The following is a 10,710-nucleotide window of genomic DNA, read 5'->3' on the forward strand; positions in this document are numbered from 1 at the left end:
GAACTAGGTCAAAGGTCAGATGGTCTATGAACTTTCTCCGATTTAGTGTTATATATTGTTTGCTCTCAATAACGAATTTCCACAACTTCGAGCTATGTCCGCAAAACATGGGTACATCTGCTAAAGATATATGCCTGTCAAGTACTTGGTTAAATTGAACAATGTAAAAGGTCAGAAGTAAAACTCTAGAACTAATACACTTAAAAAACATTTTAATGACAGAGTGTAATATTTATGTGTGCGAGGACGATACATGGCTTGGTGTTTGTCTGAATTGTCATGAGTTACGTGTGAGTGGATGTTCATCTGTTATCTACAAAAACTTGTTTTTTGCGTGGAAGATGCAGTAAAATAAGGTTAAGATTTAAAAGCTTTGAAGTAGGATCCTGAAATATGTTGCCATTTTTCTCACTCTAGGGTGCAAGTCTAGTCAGTATTTGTAAGTATCAAGTTGACCTGACTATTATAAAGGTCAAAGGTCCCAAAATTGAATGATTATATACAGAAAACCAAGTATTTTTCAGTATATTTTGTAGAAATCCGTGGTTTTTTTTCTCCCCCTCCCTTCCCCCTTCTTCCCCTCTTTCCCCCTTCCTTTTTCCTTCTTTTTCCCCCTCCAAGCAGTCCATTATGCCCTGGTTCTGCTGGCAGATTGAGGGGATTGGACGGCACCCACTTTCCTAACACTTTCCTAACATTGCTAACGCTTTCCTAACACTTTCCTAACACTTTCCTAACATTCCTAACACTTTCCTAACGTTTCCGAACTTATGCCCCTGTGTCAAAACCTTATCTGCGCATGCGGATACGTCCGTCGCCCGTGAATGGCTGCATCACTGTACTGTATTTGCATATGTAAATTACAGTCTTCGTATCATCGTCGCTCTCTCTCGCGCAACCAACACGCGCGAGACTCGAAACCTGGAGCGAACTCTCGACAATCCTGGCCGCCGAGCGCCGGCCGGCGGCGCGGCGGCGGTTCCCGGCGGTGGTGGTGCACGGTGAGGCAGGTGGATCGGTCGAACCTCTGTCTGATGTTTCTTGCGAATGCCAGTTCGAGAAAAGTTACTTCCTTCTAAGGTAAAGGTGAGTAAGAATCTCATAATACTAATTGAACGTGTGTGGGGAAATACCCGGGTAATAATAGAGCATGTGTGAGGAAATGTTGATGTTGGAGTTACTTTCTCAAGCACGCGTCAACGCTTAATGTCGTGCTTTGCGTACATACAGTGGCAGTGCCAGTGCAGTGCCAGTGGCCAGGTTGTCTCTGCATTTCTTAATTTATTTCCCAAATCGGATATTGTAGAATCTAAACCACTCCGTCTTTCATCGAGTTAATCTACTGTGGTTATATTTACTGAAACTGAAACATGATTTAGTTTTGTCCTCACTACATTTCGAGGTTGATGACAAAATGTTACTCTAACGTTACTACCTAACCAAAATTCAAAAGTGCCAGTGCAGTGTTTGCTGCGTTGTGATGTAAATGCAGCGTGTCTATGGCCAAGGCTTTTATATGGCATGCTGTCACTGTAAATGGAATTTTGGAGTAGGTGAAGTAAAGCAGATGATGGGTCTACCAATTTTGGGCACGTGGCAGTAACAACAACGAATTGTTGTCACTACTATCAATACTAATTTGACTTTTAGGTCAGGACAAGGGTGACGAGCTGGCTGATTGTCATTTAGCATTGCGCACAAAGTCACACAGTCTAGCCTCAACCAGTTCTCTATGACCGGTATATGACAAGTAGGGTTACTAATCTACAGACAATTTATATGTCACCGGAGTCTAATATTGTAGATTAAGTGTGGTTGATTGATGAATGTTACATTCTGTCCTTTGTCTCATTATAATGACGACAGAGGAGGAGAGCTGGGTCTGGGACCCTAGCTTTAGAAACTATTCCGAACAGATTAAGAACAGTTGTTAAAGGGAAATGTTATCACTAATAACAGAAATGCAGCAGAGAGAAGAACATTGGTGAAGAGAATTATGGTTGAGATGAAACAAGGCCAGGGTAATGTTAACAGAAATAGGAAGGATGATGAGGTAAAGGAAGTTATACAATTAGCCAGTTGGTGATCCCTTACAGTGACAAAATCAAATTGTTGTCACTTCAAATTTGAAGGTTGAGTATGGTCGTGGTAAGCTGGCTGATAGTCATCTGTCACCCAAAGTCATAATACAATCTAGCCTCTACTACATGTAGTTCTCTCTGTATGACAAGTATGTCTACAAGTATGTTTGTCAACACAGTTCTTTTCACATACAGTGTAACATCAATGTTCTGTTCTGTGTAAGGTAAACTTCCATTTCAGCATACCTTATACATAATTGTACATGTTTCTTCTTCTCTAGTCTTATTATTTCTTTTTTTGGTATCTCGTATGTTGTTCTTTGTTTCTCGTCTAGTCCCTCTCTCTCATGCCATGAATAGTAATTACAATGATGATGACGGTGATGATAATGATAGCAATAAATTGTTAAAACTATTATTATTGAATTCATTTAATTGATTGCGGCCAATTTAGGCTATTTATTCAGCAAAATAAAACACAAAAACATACAATATAATAATAGTGGCATTTACGATGAGAGCCAGGCAGCCTTCAAAGCATCTTGTGCTTATACAGTAGGATGCCTACACAGGAAAATATTTGGCTACATTACAAATAATTCTGTGTGAAATCGAGTAGATAAAACAAGACACCATCACATACACTCACACGCACAACACATACACTCACATGCAGTAAGACAGGATAGAAAGTATGTTGTCTAGTCAATCATGGGTAACTGTTAAAAAAAGGAGCACTTCAGTAAGCACTGAAATGTAGAAAGAGTTGAGCTGTATTTCAAAGCGGTACTTTTACACCTCCCCCCCCCCCCCCCCCTTTATGGAATTCCTGGATCCGCTCCTGAGTAACTCAGGACAGTATAAGTATGCTATTAAAAAGGTCAAACCTTCTACCGTTTTCTCTTCTGTTGTCTACAGACTACTACAGTTCAGCATGCAAAATGACCAAGACTGGGAAGCCGTACAGCTGTTGAGACCATATTATGAGATTGTGTGCAAGAGGACAATATCGGTTTGGTGTAGGCCAATCACCAGGTGGAAAAAAAAAAGTGGAAGGAGGTGAAACAGAGGATTGACGCCTGCCACCTTCATGGTTCCATCTGAAGAAGCAAGCTGTTGGTGTGTTTGGAGCTGTGCTGGTCTGCAAACATCAATAGGCCCTACCACGAGGTGAGTTTTTTTTTTTGTTTTTTTTTTTGTTTTTTGTTACCTCCGCCAAGGGAGGAGGTTATGTTTTCGTTATGGTTTGTTTGTTTGTTAGTTTGTCCGTTTGCAACATAACTCAAAAAGTAGTTAACGGTTTGGATTAAACTTGCAGGAAAGGTTTAGAATGACACAAGTAACAAACGATTAACTTTTGGTAGTGATCCGAGAATTGTGGGGGAATTTATGAAGGATTTTTTATATTTTGACAGGTAGGGTCAATGAACTTGGGAGTTCAGGCTGCACGTATTTGAGGTTTACATGCGCGCACTAAAGTGCGTGGTCTAGTTTCTGCTAGGGCTAGGCTCGCCATGCAGCTGAGGGTTTATGACGTAACAAAGGCTTTTATATTGGGAAATCCGGCGACATTCAGCACACAATGCTATAAGTACATATGGGTGGATGGAAGAACAAGATCAGTGGTGGAAATGAGCTGCATGCTTTGCGGAGGTCTGCGCTCACAGTGCTTTTCTAGTTTTGTTTTGCTTTGTTTTTGTTTTTGTTTTGTTTTTGTTTTTGTTTTGTTTTGTTTTTGTTTTTGTTTTTGTTTTTGTTTTTGGGGGGGAATAACACCCAGAAAGTCCCCTGAGTTGTCAGATTAAATATTTCCATCCTCATGTTTTGCAAAACATAGCTGTACATGTGATGCAGAGTTCATACAGACTGTTGTAAATGTCCAATACATTATATATTAGGTTCAGAGATTGTTTGCTGGGGAATTTAAAGTGATGCAATATTGGAAAGAAGTGAAGAAAGTCTAATTTCAGCTGCAGCCTCTAGATCATATTATGTATGATGAAAAAGAATAGAAGTCAGTTAAAAAAGTCCAAATAAAACATATATTGAAATTGGTGAAATACTTTGTGCACACTAAACTGTACCAATTTTGAAGTCATTCATATTAGAAGTCATGCCTTAGACCTAATCTTTTTGTACCATCAAGTTCTTGTCCAAAATGTGTTATTGCGATTCTACATAATAAACTATTTGAATGTTGAAATTACAATTTGACTTTTGGTATGACTTTCAGCCCAGGACTGTAATAATGTATCAGAGAGATGAGAGTGATTGTACCTCGGAGTGGACATGAATTTAGTGTTAGTCTGTCTTTAAATGCTTTTTTTTTTCAGTTATGAACTAAGCTCCAAATATGCCTTTGAAATTAAATTCTGACCCTCAGCCTACAATTTCAAGCCTCCGCCACGAAGTGTCGCCGGAGGCATTATGTTTTCAGGTTGTCTGTCGTTCCGTCCGTCCGTCCGTCCTGTCCGTCATGAATTTTGTGGACAGCGTAACAAAAAAAAAAACCTTTGAGGCATCCTAATAAGACTTGGTATGTATATCATGCATGAGTGAACGAAGTTGTGCCTATTAACTTTTAGGTGCTCATGCTCAAGGTCAAAGGTCAAAAGGTCAAGGTCAAATGGCTCAAAAATTTCACTATTTTTCCCTTATGCAATGCCTGAAGGTTTTTCTTTAAACATGATGCAAACATGTGATACCAAATAAAGATTCTCCAGAGAGTTTGGAATTATGAGGTCAAAGTTCAAAGGTGAGAGGTCAAGTTAAAATGTTGAAATTTCACCCTTTTTTCTCCATATCTTGGAAATGGTTCACGGCATCTTCATAGAATGTAATTACATCTATGCATGTACTTACTAGCAGTGATCATCTAGGGAATGTAGGGATCATGGGTCAAAGGTCAGGGGTCAACGATCAAGGTCAAATCAAAATATCATTTGTTCCCTCATATTTCTGCAATATTTCCAAGATTTTTCTTGAAACTTGATATATTGCCCAATAGAGATTTTCTAGGAAGTTTCTTGCCCAAAGGTCAAGTGAAAGTGCTAAATTTCACTTCTTCTTTTTTTCCATATCTCGAAAGTGACTCAAGATATCATCATGAAACTTAGTACAGATTAATGCATGTTCTACCTGACGGTGATTCTTTCGGGAATTTTAGGGTCATAGGGCCTAAGGTCCAGGGTCAAAGGCCAAGTAAGAATGCAAAAATTGTAGTATTTAATACATGAATTACACTTTTTCTCCATACTTTGAAAGTTACTAAATGCATAGACTTATAAAAGTGTCAAAAGTCAAGTAAAGATTCTCAAATCCCCAAATACAATTGTACCTGCACTCTTAGGCAGTATAGCCATCCATCCAATTAAAGCTAGTTCAAGGAAAGTGAACATTCAACACATTTGTGACAAACCTGTCATTCTAATATTTTGCCAGTTATGTGAAACTGTAATCACACATTGTCAAGATGTTGTACTATAGGGCCAAAACCATTAAAAATGTACAATTCAGGTTTTGAAATTTTGAAAAAATAAAGTTTTCTCAAAAACATTCCGACAACGAAAAATTGCTAGAGGATACACTGAATTTCAACTTAAACAAAAATGAGCAACAAATATTGCAAACTTTTTATGTTCTGAAATTTGAAGTTGAACATGAAAATTTCACCACTGTAACTTACGTTACTGCGCTTATTTTTCTTTGACCATATTCATTCTGTTTAGGGATGGACAATTTAACTATCCTTCTATTGGTGGATAGTTTCGAAGATATGACCATTCTTATTTCAATGTGCCTGCTATATTTTCCATTCATTTGATGAGTTGCTGTAACCGTGAATTAAGATATTGATAGATATGATGGAGGTTGTTTACTATGTAAAGTTAGATTGTTTCCTGTGGTTTTTTTATTCGTACACATAGAACTTGCAGAAAACTGCCAAATGATTTTAGATGGATTTGTCCTGCACATATTCTCAAACAATCTCAGTCACCATATGACAAATGAAAATGTGACTGTTTAAACCTTGGTAACGTTTGTTACGCATATGAGTCACGTATGTTACATGAATATATTAAACACTAAAAAAGAAGATAAATTTTAAGAGTTCTAATAAATATCAAAAGTACCAGCGTTGCAAGACCTTCAGTACTTCTGGAAGCAGATTTATTTAATTGTCGTTTGATTTTATCGTCCTGATAGTATATACATTTGGCCAAAAATGAAAAATTGGAATACAATATTTAGATTTCAAGAGTTTATTTTGTCTGAATATCATGAGTTTCACTGCAAAATTACCTGTTGAAGTGCCCTGTTTAAAACCAAAGGAATGCATTTATATAAGAGTCACAAAAGACATTGTCAAGAACCCCTAAAATGTATTAGTGTGTACTATAAACAATTGTAACGTATGTTTCAAATGTTTCCAGATTGAAATATTAATCACTCGAAAGTGGAGATGCATTGGAAAGTGCATTAAAAAGGAATGATGCATCGCTAAACAACATTGCACAGTGTGAGTACACAAACTGGTCAGCACTTAACTGTTTAGCATATTAAAGTTTACATCAATAAGATATATCAGGCATAAGAGTGAAAAATGTGAAATAAATCACATCGAGCCTATGAAGTTTAAAATGCAAACACCAGCACTGCTTTATGATTAATAATGCATGATTATCACGAGTTTCATTAATGAACAAACCATGCATTATTGTTGCTTAAAACGTACAGATTTCTTGGCACATTATTCAATAATGTGCTAAAAAATCTGTAAGTTTTAAGCAACAATAATGCATGGTTTGGGTAATAGTCACAAAAATACAGAATTATGAACAATTTAAGAGTGGTCACGTAAATAGACAGCTTTCTCACGGTTTTAGATTGAGAGTATAACTGACCTATGACACACTATAAGTCTATAAAGACAACAATGATAAACACAAAAAGGCGCACCTTTCATAATTTGGATACTGGAGAGGCAATGGAAAAGGCATAGAAATGTCAGAAGAACAAATTGCAGTTCTTCTATTTCCATTACATAGAATAAAAGTTCGGTGACCTATAAAATGTTTTCAGTGGACATCATTATAAAAGACAACTGTAAACTCACAATCTAGTATTTTTCTGCAAAAGGCAACTTTCAATAAAAGGCATACTGGGTAAGAGCCAGTGTATAGGAGAGAATAATGCAAAAGTGGCGAGTTGTATTATAGTGAAATTATATAAAAGTTGGTATAAGAGCGTTAGTATGACGCTTTCGTCTATTTTCTTGGTTAAACTTCATATTTTCATTAATATCTCGGAATAGTTAGATTGGGTAGAAATTTTCATGGATGATTTTCGGTGCATAAACAAGGAAATTTACATATATTTCATCCTTTCAATTTGATATCTACAAGCCAACACTTTTATACAGTACCTTTCATTGTAAAGCATACATAAGTATACATCATTAGCAAATTTTTAAATTTGTGAATCAATTTCCTTGTCAATCCTTGTCAATCAAGTCGACATTATCACCTTCATTCACCCTTTGCTGAGATCGGTTTAAGTCTTCTTTTATTTTCTTGCTGAACGCTCTGTGCTTTTTAACTCTTTCATTTTTTTCTGCGCTCTTGTTTTTCCCAACTCTTAAGATTTTCCACAGGAACGTAATACTTTTTTACACGTTGTTTCTCGGATTTACTCTCTAAAAAAAAATCGAGTGAAAGTATTCACTCTTAATGGGGTGAATAAAAATAAAGAGTGAATTTAAAGTGAAAATGTTCATTTTCACTCTTTTTAGAGTGACCTCAGGGACCACTCCTAAATCTTCGAGTGATCCCTGAGGTCACCCCAAAATGAGTGAAAATGAACTTTTTTTCACTCAAAATTCATTCCAACTTTACTCTAAATTCACTCTTTTTTTGTATTCACTCCATGAAGAGTGAATATTTTCACTCAATTTTTTTTAAGAGAGTACGGAAGGCTTCTTCTCCAATCTTTTCCTTTTTCCTTCTTCAGTAATCGGCCTGAATCTTGGCTCTTTATTTTCCCATTTTGACCTCTAGGAACCGAAGGAGTAATGATAAGATTCCAGAAAATCCATACTGCAAATCAGTAATAAGATATTCTTACATAATTACGTAACCTACGTTACCTCTAATTACAAGGAATGAAGTGTCACATAATGAATTTGGTAGACTACAGTCACTATAACTTTGAAGTAAATGATATGATAATTAAAATGAAAACCATTATTTTCATCATTCATATATCATTAACATACATATTGGATTGATTTTGATAGAGTGATTGAAACCTACGTTACCAGGGTATTCAGGGCCTCATTGACAATGATTATCGCCAAAAAGAATGGTTAGTGCAAGCGTAAAATTGAAATATGTTTTTCATCTGTTTATTTATGGATATTAGTCTTTTTTAGGATAAAGCTTTGGTGAAAAGCACGACAGTGTACATGCATATGTAAAATTGAAACCTACGTTACCTTAAGTGAAACCTACGTTACAATATTGACCCTATGTTTAAGTACCTTAATGTTGTATAAATATCTGAGTGTGATGTAAACTTATTATTCTCCTCGACAAAACAAACACCAAAGTACTTGCTTATAGTAAAAAAGTACCAATATTTGAATGTGATTACGCTAAACATGACTTTGAAAATATATATACCGTTCGCTCAGATACTGAGAAAGATCTCGTGCAGTCCATTTCCTGTGAGTCGTCAACGTGATGTGCCATTTTGTCGCAATGACTGTTTCTATGCAACTATGGAGTAAGATAGCTCTAGATAGCACTTGTTATCGATGAATGGTTGCAATGTTAGTGAATCTAATTAAGATTATTTTTTCGGGGGTAACGTATGTTTCGGTAACGTAAGTTACATCAGACCTTCGATGTGACTTTTTCAAGCGATTAGTAATGGCTCAAAACTGAAAACTCAGTGGAGAGATTGGGGTACCGTATGCCTATGTTTGGCATCTTCCTTGTAACATTTTCATTTTTAATTTTCCATAGCGGTGGTAACGTATGTTTCATTTCTTAACCATACGGTCTGACACATATTAGTGCTTGAAGCTTTTTCTCTGCAGCAGATAACCAGGTGGCACAACTATTGTTTACAGCATTGGACGAGACATTTTCTAAGTTTTTAGGACGGATAATTCACAATTTCAACCCCAGGGAATGTTTTAAAGGAAAACTTGAAATCATGGTAACGTATGTTTCACAGGCCTTTGCGACAAATTTGACTTGTAAAATAATTCAACTGAACAGTTTTCAATTATATTTCTTTTTATTCTAACATGTAGGCAAATGGCTTAATTTGCCTTAGAACAAGTTTTAATGAAAAAAGATCATGCTTTCATTTGCATAATAGTAACATATCGGCAAAACTATTAATTTGCGACATGCTGTTTTTGGCGGGTTTACCATCTTTATGAATGCATAACTTCCGAAAGAATCATAACTGGATGTTCAAATTCTCGGCAGTTCTAGTTAACAATGTACTAACGGTAACTATTACCCGAAACTTATGACAATCGGTCGTTGCTTTATTTTTTCTTTGGTAAAACTATTGCGACAAGTATTTCACTAAATTGTACATATTTAGTGGTTTTGAACCTATAGACCTATTAGGAGAACGATGCATTATGGCAGAGGCATACCGGTCGCCATAGCGACATTTCTAGTTGTTGTTGTTTGTTTGTTTGTTTGTTTGTTTGGGGAAGTGAATTGTGTGCTGCAGTGTTCAGGTTTGTCCCATGGATTCAATTGAAGCTCTTTTCCTGTTAAATAGATATCAAGAAGTCCTTGTAATTTTCGACAAAGAATGAACCATCTGATTACATTAAATCAGCACAATAACAACAGTAACATACATAGCTATCAAAAATATTTTACCCATTTTAAAGATTTTTTTCTTCTTCTTTCCAGTTATCTAGGTCTAATGGTTTCAGCAGTTTGTTATTATCCTTCTTTAAATTTGAATTTTTATGGTCATGACAAGTATGTGGAGGTGTATTACATTGGAATTTACATTTATTTTTCTCACAAACAGCCGACTAAGAAAAGCAGTGAAGGCATTTTACCTGTGACAAGCATCTCATCATCTGCAGCAACAAGGCATCCAGCAACTGAGTCAGTGTCAGCATGTGCTCAGCCTCCATTACCTGCTCAACCTCAACAATCTGCTCGGCTTCAACAACCTGCATCTTCCGAGCAACAGTATTCAAACTAGGCAGCAAGAGAATGTTGCCTGTGTCACTGAAATATCTTAGTCAAAGACTTTGCAGAGCATCATGACTGTACCATGCACAGGTGTCTTGCCAGATATGTGGCAGAATGTGTCGTGTCCAAGTAGAAGAGACGCTTACTCAAGATATTGAAAAGCACACAACAACACAATCTTTGCCAGCTCTTCCAAGACATTCAGCAATGTATGGTTAGTATCATAATTGATGATTGTCTATTGGCTGATAAAGTTTGTAAAAAAGTTAAAAGTGAAACGTATCCAAATTCCAAATTTCTTTCCTCCATCGTAAATGAACATGCTTGAAATGCTTGTAGAATTGTGGGACAATATTGACATATAACAGCTACACAAATTTACCGTAAAACTT

The 10,710-nt window shown here is 36.4% G+C and overlaps 1 long non-coding RNA gene across 1 annotated transcript; it reads left to right on the top strand.

Annotated features, from left to right (window-relative positions):
• The first annotated feature begins 1,013 nt into the window (after positions 1-1,013).
• On the top strand, positions 1,014-10,510 carry LOC139724646 (uncharacterized). Its single transcript, XR_011710477.1, has 3 exons — positions 1,014-1,086; positions 3,000-3,251; positions 10,149-10,510. It is a non-coding gene; the product is annotated as an uncharacterized lncRNA (long non-coding RNA).
• Positions 10,511-10,710: the final 200 nt, after the last annotated feature.

This window comes from Diadema antillarum, unplaced genomic scaffold (assembly GCF_040938485.1).
Source record: "Diadema antillarum isolate AM-2024a unplaced genomic scaffold, OU_Dant_1.0 scf00000225, whole genome shotgun sequence".
Taxonomy (NCBI): domain Eukaryota; kingdom Metazoa; phylum Echinodermata; class Echinoidea; order Diadematoida; family Diadematidae; genus Diadema; species Diadema antillarum.